Source organism: Tamandua tetradactyla, chromosome 3, assembly GCF_023851605.1.
Source record: "Tamandua tetradactyla isolate mTamTet1 chromosome 3, mTamTet1.pri, whole genome shotgun sequence".
Taxonomy (NCBI): domain Eukaryota; kingdom Metazoa; phylum Chordata; class Mammalia; order Pilosa; family Myrmecophagidae; genus Tamandua; species Tamandua tetradactyla.
This window is the reverse complement of record NC_135329.1, coordinates 46,225,518-46,243,407: the sequence shown is the minus strand read 5'-3', so window position 1 is coordinate 46,243,407 and position 17,890 is coordinate 46,225,518. Positions and strand designations below refer to the sequence as shown.

At 34.8% G+C, this 17,890-nt stretch overlaps 1 protein-coding gene across 5 annotated transcripts in view; it reads left to right on the top strand.

Annotated features, from left to right (window-relative positions):
* The window catches only part of MYT1L (myelin transcription factor 1 like), a 625,705-nt gene that overhangs the window by 339,466 nt on the left and 268,349 nt on the right, over positions 1-17,890 (top strand). For all 5 annotated transcript variants that reach the window (XM_077153065.1, XM_077153068.1, XM_077153066.1 and 2 more), the window contains one exon: positions 3,596-3,742. The gene's annotated coding sequence lies outside the window, so the exon portion shown is untranslated. The remainder of the gene's footprint in view (positions 1-3,595; positions 3,743-17,890) is intronic.

The window sequence follows — 17,890 nt, the reverse complement described above, 5'->3', positions numbered from 1 at the left end:
AGTTAGTGTCCCACAATGAAATAGATGCCATGCTGAAAGGAGTGGTTATAGAGGAACTGATAAAGGTCTGTGAGGACAGGGTTAAGGGAAACCACACGGGATGGTGAAGCCCCCTAGAGTTAATGACGGTGGAGTAGTTACAGCTCTTAGACCTATAGAGATGAAGAATTTGTTATTGAGACCCAGAGAGAGTTGAAGCTGTAGCTATAGATAAGGGTTTTAAAACCAGGCAGGAAGTGTGGCCTGATGCAGAGACACACAGATATTGTCAGCCCCAACCTGTAGATTCTCCCCATTTTCTGATTTTCTGTTGCTGTGTTCTATTGGACAAATACATTGGAAACAAAAGTGTGTGTGAGCTATTTTTTTACTATTATTCAACAGTAAAAAAATATGCTATAGAAAATGGGCAAAGATATGAACAGACATTTCCACAGATGACAAGCACATGTAAAGATATTCAACTTCTTTAGCCACTAAGGAAAGGAAAATTTAAAACTCTAATGAGGTGCTAAATATTAGATATCTAAACTGTACACCTATCAGAATGCTAAAATAACAAATGGTAACAACAACAACTTTTGGCATGGATACAGAGACACTAGTTCCCTTGCTCATTGCTAGTGGGGCTGTAAACTGGTATAACCACTCTGGAAAACAATTTGTAAATTAAAACCTGTACACAAATGTTCATAGCAGTTTATTATTCGTATAGGCATAAACTGAAGTAACCCAAATGTATTTTGAACGGTGAATGGTTGAGCCAGCTGTGTTACATCCATACCATGGAATACTACACAGTTATACTAAGGAATGCACTACTGAGACATGCAACAATCTGGATTAATCTCTATAGAAAAATCAATCCAAAGATTATATGTTGCATTATTCTATCTTTATTACATTCTTAACAAAATTATAGAACTGGAAAGCAGATTAATGGTTACCAGGGATGAAGAATGGGGAATGAAGGAAGGGAATTGTGTGGTTATAAAAGGGCAACAAAGGGGGAATATGGTGATGTTGTCAATACTCTATATCTTGACTATGGTGGTGGATACATGAACCTATACTTGTGATAAAAAAGCATAAAATAAATATACACACAAATGAATAGAAGCACAACCAGGGAAATCTGAGCAAGATTTGTGAAATGTATCAGTGTCAATATCCTGGTTGTGATAAAAAGTACTATATTCTGCATGAGATCTCAATATTATTTCTTACAACTGCCTATGAAGCTACAATTATCTCAAAACAAAAAGTTCAAAATAAATGTAGAGCATAATTTCAGATTATGGTAAGTGCCATAAAGAAAATTCCATAGTTTCTCATCTGAAACTGGAACAGACTTGAAAAATGGTGGATGATTGAGAAGGTACAAATGAAGCTTTAGCTAAGGACAGAAGTGTGGTTGATATCTCACTCAGCTTTTCTTATTTGTATTCAGAAACTAAGCTACCTGCTTAGCACCCCATTTAATAATTTATCCTAGGAAATCCACTAAAAAATATCACAAGAAACATTTGTGACAGTAAACTCTAAGCCCCCCAAACAGAAGGGGTCTATTCCTTCCTACAGTTCCTAGATAATTGGGAAAAGATAAAGTTTTGTAAGATCATGTCACTGAAATAACTCACTCATTAATAGATGATTCTGGTGATTTTGTCGATAGAGTCTGGTGATTCCATCTGTAAAGTGGACATTTTATTAAAAGAGTAATCAGCTCAGTCCATTTTGTTGTATTTTTTTTTTCTGATTATAAGAAATTTAGCCAACTTTCTAATTTATATACCAATTGTCTTAAATCAGAAGATAAATAGAATACTTAGGAAGAGAACTGAAACACCCTTTACAGGCATTTAGCCTATAGTCCATTTGTCCATAAGTTTTTTCATCTTTATCGCATAAATGATACCCAGACTGAAAATGCACATTGGAGAGATATATTGCATGTAAAAGTTACCCTAATTTTTCTATTCCAGAAAAGGAGAGTCTTTTGTTTGTGAGAGTGTACCCTACCTAGCTCCTGGTGAGGGCAAGGGAACCAGGAAACGAGCTGAGTCATCCTGTCACCTGGGGGTGTGAGCAGAGACGTGATATTTGAAGAACAGTCTCCCTGAAAGGCTAAGAGCAGTACAAAACATTTCACAAGGGAAATGAAAATAGCAGTTTTCAACACTCTGATTTCTGAATGTGCCTTGAGAAGAGAAGGAACTCGCCAAATCTTTCATGTTGTAACAAAATTCTGTATTATAGATGCTATCGCTTTAATGAAAAAATCTGTCCTTTCTTGACTCTTTTCAGATTTATCTGCGGTCAAGGGCTTATAGCCAACTCCAGTAGGGCGTGGGCCTTGATGATCAATAGGTCCTTCTCCTTTCTATCTTCCATGAACTGTGAGAAATAGGAAAAACACTTTTCCCAATGTAATGAACCATGTAATCAACCTATAGAATGTTATAATATGCTTAAAAATGATGGGGATGAATTTCTAGGATAAAGAAGAGGAAGTCGTTGTGTAAATTATCTGAATAATACTTTACTAAAGTTTCAGTGTTTTGTTTTATTTTGTTTTTACTTTTAAATGGAGAATTTGTTAAGCTGTAAATTCAAACTTAAGTTTGAATTTTTAACAAAGTGCTGGCAATATATTAAATAGAGATGTTTTCATCATATTTAATATCCCTTCCTAATAATGTATCCTCAATCAATCAGTTTGCTGTAAGTTGGTTCATTTGTAAGATTTATTTAAATTTATCTATTTGATGTTCTTCATATGCTGAAATAATTATCCTACATTTTCATAACACCACTATATTGAATGCTATCCGAATGATTCTTAGCCAATTTTGTAAGTACATATCTCAGAACATATTAAAAATAACTATACCACTATATAAATACTAATCATAGAAGATTATGCATAAAATTCATTTTAAACACTTTATTTTGTTGTTGCTTTATTGTAATCCCCAAATAAGAAATTTAAAATTACTACTTAAAGTGCCACATTTTGTTTCCATTTTTATTTAGCAAATAACATGTTCTTGTAAGATCTTTTAGATGGAAATGACTGCCGTTTATTTACTGTTTTTTGAACCTAGAGGGACAAAAATAAACACATATGTCTATTGATAATATAAAACTACGTAATACTTGTACAAATATATATGCTCCCCATTATTGTTCATTTGAGCTAGTTTCTAAATAGTTATACTTTCATAATACTTTTTAAACTTAATACAAAATAATTCTTTCATACAGTTTTATATGAATATGTTTACAATTTTGTGTAACTTTTACATTACACACAGTAATTTAATAACTTCAGTTATTTTAGTGATTTTCTAAAGAGACTTTTCTATAAGGAATCATTTATAAAATCAATTGGTTGCCATATGAAATGATTATCCCATTATCCCTCCCAGGTTCACCTCCATGTGTCTGTGTAGTCTGGCTCTTATTACCCTTCTCACCACAAATGCATTAAAAACAAGTAAACAAATGAAAGTCTTAATCATATCCCTCATGTAGAATTTTTGCTTCCTTATGAATATAAACCTCATTACTTTGCATTTTTATTCTTCTCTAGAGTGACCACATCTGGTGGAAGAAGAAAAAAAATGTAGTTATTGAATCCAACCAAGTGCTTGTATCTCTCAAATTATCCACAAAATTCTGTCAAGAAAGGTTCCAGTTGGTCACGCAAATATATGGATATCCAAGGAGCCACATAAAGGTAATGGTTCTGTATCATATTTTATACTTTACATGCAGGCAAAGGTTTTGCATATTTACCTAAAAATGTTATTTTGAAAAAAAACATGAAGATAGCTATATGAATGGACATTTTTTTAATTTGATAAATAGCTCCTTTAATTTTAATAAACAAATTCAATATAAAGTCAAAATTTAGAATCTGTTGCTAAAAATAGACCAAGTAGCCTTCTGTCATCAAATTACAACATTACCCAAAACCTAATTATAATCATATTACTAGCTCTCATTTATCTTTAGGCTGTTGTACAAAAACTCCCTTGTACAAAGCTCCCTTAAAATCAGATCTCTAGTTCCCTTATTAATTCTATTTAGGGATGTTTCATCTTTAAGGAAATTGAGCAGGTCTTTAATTAGGGCTTCATTACATTGCCCAGTGTTCCTATAGGTTGTTGTCAATTACTGTTGATAAAACTCCCTTAGTGCCGCTGTGAATCTTAAAAGCTGTGCTCCTTGCAAAACTTTAGCTTATGGCTAAATTTCTTAATAAGACAAAGAGAACTTTGCATAATTTCTACTAATGAATTTTCATACCAAATTTAAGCATTTATTTTTACCTTGTTCATTTGTCAGTTTGAAAAAAAATTCACGTTTTATTACCTAGTTTTTCTCAACCTGATCTGTGAGCTATAAGCATTTATTCAAGAATGCTAACTTTCAAAATTTTCCAAAATCTGCCCTGAGGATAAAGAGGTGTTTTCTTTTTTATTTAAAACTGAGCAATTTTTTTTTCTCTGTATCAAAAATTTCTCAGGTAAAATACTAACTATGGCATGGAATATTCAACATAATCTGCCAATAAAGGTAACCTTCTCTAGCATTCAAGAGTTCATTATACGTCATGAAATGCCAGAAGATACAATACAAAAACTTAGTTATTATGGTACATCATCCAGGACCACAGTCAATATTAACACTATAGAGAGGTATCATGTGCTTGAATACATGATTTATCATCCTCATGTGTGAATTTGATATAATAAAACCTATCCTGATAGAGCCCAACAACTCTCAGCACTGGCCAAGCACTTAAATCCTCTGCAAGTATATGTGATTATTATTTCCACTTTAGAGATCAATAAAGCAAAGATCAGAGAGTTTGTTACTACCCTAAGATGACATTATTGATTAATAGTCAAGTCTGTGTTTGAAGCCCTCTATGGCATAGAAAGAAAGACTGCTCTACAACAGGATGGAAAGGAATTTTGTTTGGGATCTAGATTGAAAACAAATCACTAATTCCAAGTAGTCCTCAAATTTTAGTGATTAATCCCGGTCTATTTCAAAACCTAATAAAATATTCAAAAGTTAACATTGGAATATGATATGAGAAAAATCAAACAAAAGGGTTTGTAGACCATACCTTTATTGTCACGGGAACCAAAGAATAAATGTGGGTATACAATATTTATTCATCGGTTTCTCATTCTTTCAACAATGTTGAATACTTTTTTTTTCATGAACTCTTCTGGACTCTGAAGATATATAATGAATGAGACTTGATAAATCGAACACACATAATGTGTGGCAAGCACTATGAAAATGGCAAGATTGTATGTTCCTTCCTTCAGTGCAAAATCTGTGTGTTATTCCTTTCTATATTCACAGAGCCCAGCATATTTTCCTGGTCCATATTAAGTGTTCAGTACCTACTGATTGAATCAATCACAATCTCCATATGATTTCTGAGGACACAGAAGAGATCTTAACTATGATTAGAGAGGTCAAAGAGGACTTTGCAGAGGAAGTAACCCTAGAACTAGGTATTGTAAGATTATTTCATCAGATGGATAAATTTGGCAATAACTTACTAGGTAGGAAAAAATTAAAAATCCAAAGATGGGAGGGATCAAAGCACTGTTGAGGAACACAAGACACTTGGCATGTTCAGCTCCATACTTAGACAAGAGAATTAACCTCACCTTGTAAGAATTCGAGAGTTTTGCCACACAAAGGAGGACTCCAAGAGACGTTCTCTCATGCAACACGCAAGGGGTTTATTTTCCACACATGTGTGGGGTTCGCTGAACACGCAGGAACAGAGAGCCCCAGTCTGAGTTTGCAAAAGCTTTTTAATGGGTAAGATGAGGGGGGTGGGGGTTGAGCATGGGTCACAGGTGCTGTTTTGCAAAAAAGCAGATAACGAACAGTTTTACAACAAGCATTTCTTAACAGTTTTACAACAAGCATTTCTTAACAGTTTTACAACAAGTAATCTTGGCGCCAGGATTGTTTATCTTCAGCCTGATGGGGCCCATAACTCTTTTCTTTTCAACTCACACCAAATGTATAGCAGTGAATATAAGATGACACAAATGTTTTTGCTGGATATTTCTGTTATTCAGAAGCTAAAATATATGTAAATAGCTAAATTAAGCAGGAAAAATAAGCTACTGCTAAGCTTTATAAGATCCTTCTTTACATAAGAAAAGTTAGCTACTTGTTAAGCTTTATAAAATCTTTCTTTACAACCTGACTTAGATTTTGTATTTATAAAATGAATATGTGTACTATATGATTTCTGTGGTCCACAGAAGACATGATGTTTGTGATTCTATTTCATTACTCTTTCAAATGGAATGGTATAAATAACAGAAGAGTTCACTATAAGAATTTATATAACTTTTCTCAACCCCAGAAATTGATTACTAACTCCTTTCACTCATCTGTTAACCACCCTTTTCTACCCCTTATGCCCAACATTATTGTATTCAAGTTTCTAGATTCTATTTTAGTTGCTATCACATAGTTTTTCAAACTGTACATTCTCAGGATTGGCCTTCTGCTAATCCTACCCTTTGGGCTACCACTCAGAATCAGAAATTCTCAAATGGAAGGGTTCTTAGTACCAAGTACTGTTGGTTTAAGCAGTGACTGTTGCATACAATCTAAATCCTGCTGCCTTCAACAACTCTTATTTCTTCCTACCCTGTGATTCTTCCAACCCCCAAGTGTCATATTTTCTGGCTTCTGTAGCAGCCAGATTCCTTTAGAATCACCAGTTAAGAAAGACTTTAGGGCTTGTTCTTGTGGGAGAAATAAAATACCATAGAACAAGATTTAGATTTAGGGCATTTTTTTGTCCTAGTGTGTCCCAATTAGCTACAGTGATTGCTGAGCCATGAACACCTGTAGTGTCTCTGCAGCTGGCACTCTAGGAAATCCAATTTCCTCTGAACCAGAGCCCAAAGAGAAAATCACACTCTGCATTCAATTTCCATGCTAAAGACTTTACTTAAAATAAAATCAATATCTGCTTCCCCAAAAAACTTTATGAATTGTATTCTGAGTGGTGACTATTTTAAAGAAAAGTGCATCATGTGTCCAGGAGAAATCAATCTGCTGAAATAGGTCCAACTTTATAAATTTATTTGACCCCTCAAAAAGAATTTTCTCAAAGTCAAATAACAAATATCATTAGATTTTAGTCTTGGCATTGCCAATAACTGTATGCATTTGGGAAAATCCCTTCTAAGGCTGTCTTTCACTGTAAAAAACATAAAAGGGCTATATGAAGGCCAAATGAGATAGATTACATGAAACTAATGTAAACTACAAATGACAATATTAATAACTAAACATTTATTACATATGTACTGTGTACTAAGCTTGGTTCTAAAAGTATTGTCCAGCATATTAAACTCAGTCCTCGAAAAAGCACTGTGAAGTTATACTGGTTTTTTTTCTTTCTTATTTTGTTTCTTTTTAATTTTTTTGGGGGGGGGAGGTAGTACTATTCTTATCATATTCTTATCCATAATTTATATTAGTGCAAACTGACATAAAGAAGTTAAATAATTTGTCTAGCATTACACAATTAGTAAATACATCAGTGGGATCTAAACTTATGCAGGCATTTTAATCCCAAGCCAGTTGTTAACCATTATAAACTGCCTCTACCTTATCTACAAAGCCTTATGCAGAATTACATATTATTATTCTTATGTCTATTTCATATGTATTTATAAGATATATTCTTTGTATGTGTATATACGTATTGTGCATGTGCATGTTTGTGTATAAACACGCACACACAAATTCATAAAACTGGTAGATCGCCTACCAAATTAAATTGTTTTGCTTGTAGTGCAAATGTTATTAATATAACTTTGTAGTTCACCACTCTATGATTATTCCCCATCCCAGAAAACAATAATCGTAAATCATATTTTCTTAACATCATTCCTAATTCATGAAAGAACACTTTTCAATTGTTTTCAGTAATTCATTTGTAATACTCAAATGATAATTTTCATGACTTTTGTGACTCTCCATTATAATTATATTTATTAAATTATGTTGTAAAACATTTTGCATGACTTGGCATTATCAAAGTCCTAGGGAACCAATCTTTTGGAGCCTAGCATACCAAAGTGCTGATCTATCTTCTACCCTAAAGTGTGGTGGAAACTGCAAATCATGACATTTCCTTCCTCCCAAAAGAGAACACTCACCTTAAGTCAGTGGGAATTTTGATTGAAGTAAAGGTGGGAAGTGGGGCAAGGTCATTTGGGACTAAGGATCACTTAGGGTATGGCAGATCTAGATATGAGCCATACATTATAAAGGTATTTAGAAAGAAAGTGGCCACCTGAGGGGGATGGAAGGGAGGAGGATCAACAGAAACATATCTCTTTGTTTTGCTTGAGGTCCCGCTGGCAATGAATGGATCTAACTTCCTGAGCCCTTTGTTGTGCCACAAATGACTCATCACTCATTGTGATGACTTTGGGAGGCCTCCAGCATTGGCATAATTCCCCACATTTCCATAACAGCTTCAGGGTGACTTGGATCTTCCAAACAGTAATTTCAGAACTTGACTGTCCTTCCCTCTTACTTCCCCTTGCAGTAGAACTAGGGAACCTTCCAAATATGAAGACACCAGGAGAGAATAACTTTTTTTTGCTCAAATTATACATTCAAATTCAGAGAAATCTCAAGCAGTTAAATCAGTTTGTGACCCCACCAGTATTGCTTTATAAATTTTAATGAAAAAAAACCAAACCTGGAAGATAGTAGAGTATGCTAAAGTAATTCCTAAAATTACTGGTACAATTGTTTTGAACATCAGACTATGAAAAAAATTAAAACAAAGACACTTACTAAACAAATGCTGTGGGCAAGGTATTTAGCTTAGTGCTGTGATCTCTGTCTTCTAGTAGTTTACAACCTAAGGTCTGACGATTTGCTCTGGATGCCCAATACAAAGCAGGAGGGAACTTTGCAAATTCCCCATTGAAATTTCACCTGTTAAAAATCTGACTGGTAAAACATAAATAAATAAAAAAAATTAAATCTCTGATTGGTAAAATTGTGTCCTGCGGAGTTTGCTGGGAGATTCTGTTTATCTGATTTAAATAAATACTGACTTTATTTACCACTTTCATTTTTCCTCCCTAATAATAGTTTATATCCTTTCCTTGGGTCTTAATTTTTGCTTGACAGAAAGATGGTGTACTCTTTAAGATCTAGTGTTATTATGATGTTTAAAGAAGCATATTTGGCTTAAGTAACTAATAGCATCTTCCATTTAAGCGTTTTTAATAAACCTCTTTGTTAATGCCAGCATTCCCTTTTATATGTAGCTGGATGAATTTTTGTTATCATAAAAATCTTCTGTGTTGAACTTTTAAATTTCCTTCCAAATAGTGAAACCATGTAAAATGATTCAATATGCTAAGCTTTGTAAAATGTATCTTTCAAAAGAGTACTAAAGTTTAATGATACGTATTTTTTCTCCCTATACTTTTGGGAGAATTTTCTGTAACCATACTCTATAGAAAATTCTAGAATGTCCATTGAAATTAAAATTTTTCTTTTGGGGGAGAAAAACAATTATCTTTAGGTGCATTGTTTCCCTCAGCCTTCAGGACATAAGCTTAGTTTGACTAGAATAAAAATGGTATTAGCACTTAACTTATAGGTAGTTTTCATGAATAATTTCAATCCAAGGTAAACTTTTTAGATGGAAGTAAGCAGACATTTCCTAAAGCATTATTTATAACATATTTAGGACCTGAAAGGGTCCTAAGTTTAAAAGTAAAGAGAAATGAATAAATCTTCCCCAATAAAAACCACTTTCAAAATAATGTAAAAAGATGAAAATATTAGTGCATGCTTTGTTTTGGGTTGCACTAGTAAACAGATGATCAAGAAACAAGTGGAAATAGCAGAATGAATGGATTTAGTGACTTATTAGCATATTAAATTTAACAAATAAAATATATTAACTAAAAATGAGTGGATGCTATGGAATATGATTTCAGAGGAGAAATAAATGGCTTTTACGTTAGAAAAGATGCTGAATGTCATTAACATCATAATTTCAAATTAAAATTATAATGTCACAGCATTGTTTACCCATCAACTGACAACAGTCAAAAGAGTGATAGTGTCAGTATTGGTGACAGTGGTATTGAAATTGGTCCCACCTTTATGGAGGACAGTTTTGCCATGGCAATGGAATGAACAACAGATATGCCCTTCGTACTAGTAAGTTCACTTCTAGATATTTAGCAAATAAATATTCAAAAACATTTAAGCAAACTTGTATTTGCAAAGCAATAGTGCAGCAGTTAAAAGCATGGCTTCTGGAGCCACAGAGCATAAGAGCAAATCTTGGCTTTACCTCTACTTGCTCCATGACCTTGGGCAAATTATTTGATCTCTATATTCTTCAGTTTCCTTTTCTGTATCTCAGGAATAAACATTATTAACACCTAACTTAGAGTGTTGTGGTAAGAATTAAATGAATCAAAATGGCATTTATCTCATAGTAAACAATTTAGAAATATTGGCTGTTTTATAATTGCATTCACTGTAGAGTTGTAAGAACAAGCTTTGGGAAACAAGTATCCGTCAATAAGAAACTGGTTAAATAAATTAAGTTGTGGTCATGCAATGGAGCATAATTTTGTTTAATGATGTAGTTGATATGGACCTAGCCTAAGATAAATTGTTAAATGAAAAATTGCGGAGTGCAAAACTGCATGTGTAGTGTTATCATTTGTATATTTTAAAAGCTTGTTTATATGTATATGCTTGTCAGGAAAGGATACAAAAAAATGGTAACAGTGATTGCTTCAGAGTAAAAGAATTAGATGAAATAGATGTCAAGGGAACATGGATGTTGGGGGAGGAAGAATTTTTTTTCACAATATATATTGTGATACCTTTAAAATGTTTTGCGTATGTTTCACATTTCCTTCCTTAAAATTAATTGTTTATGTTTGTATTTACCAAATATTCATGGAGAGACAGTGCACCAGTCACTGTGTTAAGTATACTAAGGGCACCAGAAATGCAGAAGGCGACTGTGGCCCTGGAAAATCTGACAGTCCTATGACAAGTTAGGATGCATTCCCCAAAATTGTTGACAAAAATTGATGAGGGAAGGAGTTATGGAAAGGAATGGATGACGTGTCATCAGCACCAAACACAGAGAAATAACCTTGAGAAGGAGAAAGGTTTTTGGAGAGCCAGACATTTCAAACGAATTTGATAAAAAGAATTGAAGAGAGAAATTTTTCCACTAGCATGAACAGAGTTGCTAAAAAGAAAACGTAAATCTTACTTGAAAAAAAAAAAAGAAAAATAGTTTTTCTAATGCTGGTGCATACATAGTACTACTGTATGAGCATGGGACAGTACGACAGGGATAGGTAGTTTCTGGGAAATTATTTTAAACATTTTGCCTGCTTTCCTAAGAAAGAATTTTAAAGTACAGGATGGTTGGGGAAAAAGGATTCCATCCACATGATATGGAGTCACTGGTTTTGTTTTTCTAATACTATGTAATCATGGAGCAGGTGGGTGGTTTTTGCCAATGTTCTCTGAATTATTCAAATTACTCAGAGATAGCTAGCATGATGTCCCACTGCTCTGCTCTTTTGGGGGATGTTCCTCCCAGGGCCTTTCCCACCCTGCTGTCTGCAAGAGGGCCTGCTGTTCCAGCACTTTAAGAAAGGCAGGCAAAACCAATCCTTGCAAAGCAGTCTGCCTGCTACAAGCCTGCCCCAGAAATTGTAATATCAGTGATTGATGAGGCTAATCTTCCCATCGTTTCATGGGAGATTTACATGCATGACTCTCATTAGTGTTAATGGGAGTTTCTTGCATAAATCTTACATGAGGGAAAGGTAAGAAAAATCCCAGTTTTCTTTGATTTTTTATGGGTTTTCTCGCTCAAGGCTTAATTCTTTCAGTCTGGGGGATGGCTTTGGCATATTATCACGTGTTTTGCACTTAAGCTGCTGGCTCTCTTCATTTACATGGAAATGGACCATAAATGGGGTTCTGAACTTACATGTTTGAACACCTCCTCCTTGTCCAATCATCCTTGTAAATTCAGATATCCAATTAGGGCAACCGATCCAACAAATTTCCATGTGTCACTTGTACCTGCTGTGAATGTCATTCTGTTCAGTGATAAAAGGGTTTGCATCCCAAAATAGAGGTAGGGGGTAGAGGGATAAGAACACTGAGTCCTTGTTGTGATTGAATTATTTTTAACATAACTACAGATACCATTCCTTTTAAAGTGCTAGCCTATGTATGAAGCTAGAATTGAGTTTAGGGCGAGGAAGGCTAGATTTTTCCCCTGTCACTCAATTACCATCCACCTCTGAAGTCTTATAACTACAGATCTATTTATAATATTGATGCAAATATTTAGAGGGGAGCTAAAGGAGACTCTAAGAGGATATCTGAAAATGCCAAACATAGGCTTAATTTCACCATATACCTAAGATGGAAGGTGCCTGTTTTCCAGAAACCTGGTTAAATAGATATTTTATTATTTTACCTGTATGTTATTTGCCCATCATATCATACTGTTATTGGACAAAGGCAGTGGATTCTTTTGCTGGCTACACTCAAATGACCAATTCCTGAGACAGTGGGGTTTCAAAGAGAGAAAGTTTATTTTTAGGCATGTAGCTAGAGATCAGATGGCCTATCAGCCCCAAATCTGTCTCCCCAATCTCCAGTAATTCTAATAGTTTTATAGAATTAAAAGATGGCCAGGTTTTAGGATAATGAGCACAGTGGCCCTGGATGATGTAATTAGAGGTGATCTAATTATTGCACATGTGCAGATTTATTACATGCTTAGTCACAGAATGGATGTAAGGAAATGGTGGCCTTAATATGATGATGATCATGATTTGTAGTATTATAATGAAATAAAGATGACTTGTAGGTTAAAGTCTAAGTGACTGTACACATCATTGGGCCCATTTTGGTTAAATCCAGTCTCAGTTATCAAGATAACTTTGGTCTTGGGGTGGGTTAGTTCTGGACTGACCCAGGACCCTTTGTTAATAAATGTTAGGGGCTGTCTTAAGTGATCACAAACTCTAAAGTTAAAAACGTGGATAAATGGGTATAAGTGAAGGTTTGTTACAAGGTTTTTGTAATCACAGGGACACAAGATAAAAGCTATAGAACAATTATCTGAAATCAGGGCAGCGGGACTGCAACTCAAGATTTCAGGTATTTCCCTCTGTCTACTCCAATATACCAAAAAGCAAAAAGGAATATCTATATAATGATTTCAGCAATTAAAATCACCCCTTAGGTTATATAGAGCCATGAATTCCACTAATTAACACTACAAATATAAATAAGTTTTTGCATGAACTACTTCAAAGGTATCATTCTTGTACAAAGAGCTTATAATATCAGTGTATAGGGGGAAAACTACTATTGCATGCAATGGGCTATGTTTAAGAGAAAGATTAGTAGTACCACAGCAATTACAGTGGTAAATAATGGGGGCAGGGGAAAAGAGTTAAGGGGAGTGTGCTGGTTTGAAAATATTATGTACTCCAGAAAAGCATCATTTAATCATGATGCAGTCTTGTGGGGGGTAGCCATTTCTTCTAATTCTAACTTAATATTGTAGATTGGAATCTTTTTTATTTGATTATCTCCACACAGATGTGACACACCCAATTGTGGATATGAACTTTTGATTAGAGGGAGATGTGGCTCCCCCATTTTAGATGAGTCTTGATTAGTAAGACTCAATCCTTTAAAAGAGGAATCCTTTAAAAGAATCCTTTAAAAGAGGAAACATTTTGGAGAGAGTTAGAAATCATAGAGCTGACAGAAATGACAGAAGCCTCAGAGCCAACAGAGAACAGATGTTTAAGAGATAAAGACATGGATGCTTGGAGATGATTGGAGCCCAGTAGACATTGCCATGAGATGTTAAGCAAGCCAGAATGTGGAAAGAGCTAAGGGAAGCCAAGAGATGAAAGCCTGCCCCAGAGAAGCAAAATGAGGAACTCCGACAGGAACAGAGGCTGAAAGCAACAGAGCCCAGAAGCAATGGACCAGTAGTTGCCTACAACATGTCTGTCCAGCTGACAGAGATTTTCCTAACCCATTGGCCTCCCTTAAATTAAGGCATCTTTCCCTGGATGCCTTAGTTTGGATAATTTTATAGGATTATAACTGTGAACTTGTAACTTTCTAAATTCTTTTTAAAAGCTGTTCCAGTTCTGGTATATCAGATTCCAGCAGCTTGCAAACTAACACGGTTAGGATTAGATTTTTTGTTTGGTGAGGGTGTATCAGTTATTTTTCTCTTGGGAGCAATGAAAATTGTCTAAAATAGAAAGTGTTGATAGACTGTTGACTTTGGACATTATACATGATGCCCAAAGGATAGAGGTGACTGAAGGATACACTGACTGAGAAGTAGACTGGCTAACTGGTGTATACATATGATCAAATATTGTGCTACTACAGAAAGGAACAAGTCATGTGGCATACAACATTGTGAATGAACCTACAGAACATTATGCGATGCAGAATAAGCCAGAAACAAAAAAGCAAATATTGTATAGTCTCATTTAGAAAATACTTGTAAGAAAATTGGGGCTTAGAGTGTAAGCTCTTATTTAGTCAGGAGCGGTAATTGTTATTTCAAGATTTTGAGAGACTGTTCTGTATATGTATTTCCCTGGAACTTTGGGTACTTGTGTGATACCTAAGATGCAGAGTAGGAGTTCTGCAGTTCTGCAGTTCTGAAAGTCAGCATTGCCACATACAACAGTTGTTAAATTGAAATTGAAAAAGATCAGGCTTCAATTAGAGATAAGAACAAAACTGATCAGGCTAGAAGTAAGATAAATCAGAATTCAGGGGTAAAAAAGACATTATCTGGATTTTAGAACTTCACCTACTCTATGAGGCCAAAGGAAGAGAGGTTTATTTTGTCTAGAACCTAAGTTTAGCACACGATCTAACTCAAGATGTCTGACTTTTTTATCTTTTTTTTCATATGAGCATGCACCGGCAATCAAACCCGAGTCTCTGACATTTTTTTTTTTTTCTGCTTGGGTAGAATCCAGAAATCAAACCCAGATCTCCGACATGGCAGGCAAGAACTCTTGCTGAGCCACCATGGCCCACCCAAGCTGTCTGAGTAGAGCATTTAAACAACCCAAACACATAGAGCCCAGAGTGGGAATTAGGGCTTGTAATTCTCGATAGCTTAATGTAATGCCCAGTTATATCCCAAAGTATGTTGAACAAATAATTAAAATGTTTTGGCAGGGTGCACAATGGTGGCTCAGTGGCAGAGTTCTCGCCTGCCGTGTCGGAGATCTGGGTTTGATTCCTGGATTCTACCCATGCAAAAAAAAAAAAAAAATGTATGAGCAAAGTCCTTTGAAGGATGGGAGAAAAAATATGAAACTATTAAACTTTACCACTAGTTAAATCCCTGATACTATCTCAAATATGAGGGACTCTCAGGTCAATAGGTCAAGCGCTTGATCTTGAGGCTTGCTCTTGTGAAGCTTATTTATGTAGCGGAGATGCTTAGCCTACTTATAGTTATGCCTGAAGTCACTTCCAGAGTACCTCTTTTGTTGCTCAGATGTGCACACCCTCTCTCTCTCTCTAAGCCCAACTCTGCATGTGAAATCATTACCTTCCCCGCTATGTGGGATATGACATTCAGGGGTGGAAGTCTCCCTGGCAACATGGATATGACTCCTGGGGTAAGTTTGGCCCTGGCACCACCAAATGGACAATGCCTTCCGGACCAAAAGGGGGGAAAAGATTGTAACAAATAAGATATCAGTGGCTGAGAACATTCAAATAGAGTTGAGAGGCTACTCTCAACTGGATGCTACTCTCATGCAAGCTTCAGCTAGACATTGTAATTTATCGTGGTTTGCCAGACCCTTACTGAAACCATTCCTGCCAATCCTGAAGAACACCTAGAGCTTTATTTGAGATTCTACAAAGGTTCCATGCACTGCAATTACTTTCCAGAAAGCTACAACTTCCAGATGGGTTCCTAGGCCAGATAAATCCCGAAACACAGAGGGGCCAGCCTCTCCAGAACATTAACTAGTTCCATCCCACTATTATATACCATATTATTGACAGCCCTTTCCAACATGAAAAAGTTAGAATGTTAAATACCCCTAAAGATTGTGAGAACGTTCAAAGGAGAAGGTGGAGTTCTAACAGAGAAGATAGGATTTAACAAATGAGTATGACTGCTGAATCATTATATTGATATTTCTTTTAGGCTCCGGTGTCTTGGAGCAGCTAAGAGTAAAAATCTAAAATTGTGGAATTGTAACCCAGACCAAGCTCTAAAATCTGTTCTACAACTAATTGTTGCACTGTGCTTTGAAATTTATTGCTTTTTTATATATATGTTATTTTACACAATAAAAAAATGAAAAAAATTCACCCTTAAATCCTAATTTCTGTTACAGTACCACGGTTAGAGTTTTTGAGTGTTTGTTGCTGGGAGTTAGGAGGTGGTTGGGGACAAGGGGATTTGAGGTGATATAAGTACACTAAATTATATAGCTGCTGGTGAAAATTTTCTATAATTTCATGTACATCTAATTCTGATTGAGAGAGATTAGTACAGTGTATTGTGATATAAAGACCTTTTAATTGAAACTTAACTTATGTGGTGATTTATGGACAGATATTATTTTACCATTGTATATGTCCATATACATATGGGTAACATGGTAATGCCTAAGGAACCTTATTTGACCATGACAAGATAGGCTAAAAGAAGATGTATTTATATTAATAGAAAAAAAAGAGATCCTAAAAAGAATCACTTTAAAATTTTCATTCAGGGATATGATACTTCAATTAAGATTAGAAGAAAATGTACCTTTTCTGAGGTTTTCTCATTAGTCATTTTTCTAGAAAAAAAATCTTTTTGTATTGAAACATTGTCAACCAAAAAGATAAAAATTCTATCTTATTCGCTAATTAGTCAAATTCTCCTTTAGTCAAATTTTGGACTTAATTTTAATAGAGGTGGTTTTTATATTAATATTCATTTTAATCGTTATCTTAGTAATTTGATAAATTTTTGTTTGTTGATATTCATGCATTCATTCCTTCAACACATATTATTGAACACTGATTATGTGATGGGCATTGTTCTAGATACCAGTGACACAACAGAAAACAAAACAGACACAAATCCCATCCCTGCCTTTATTGAACTTATCTTCTAGGAAGATGGGATAAAAACAAGCAATAAAAATATTAAAATAAAATATATAGAATGTCACATAGTGGTAAAAAGTTATGAAAATATTGATCATACAACTCTCTTGAGTAGTTCTTAAGTAATTGGGGAGTAGAGAAGTGAAATGTTAGCTGGAGTGTAGGTAGGATTAATAGAATTTATTTTTATCATGGGAGATACAGTGTTATTTTGTAAGCTTCCAATAACTTAGTTAATTTGGCAAGCACATTATCTCATTTAATTCTTGTAACAAACTTATTAAGTGCTCAAGACTATTATTCCCACTTTAAGAATTAGAACCGTGAAGTAAAGAGAGACAAAGTAACTTCTTCATGGACATAGGGATGGATTGCAGAACTGAGACTTAACTCAGGCATTCTAGCTTCAAAGACTCTTAATTGCTCTAAACTATTTCCCTATACTGATTTTCTAGAGTAATCCAGTAGACAAGGGACAGATAATGGTGTAGGAGAAGGAAGAGAGAATTGTTGGAGTAATATGCTTGAGTAGAGGAGAGGAGAAGGAATCTTTTACACAGGATAGGAGTGAGAGATGGGTTTCAGATTCAGAAATATGCCA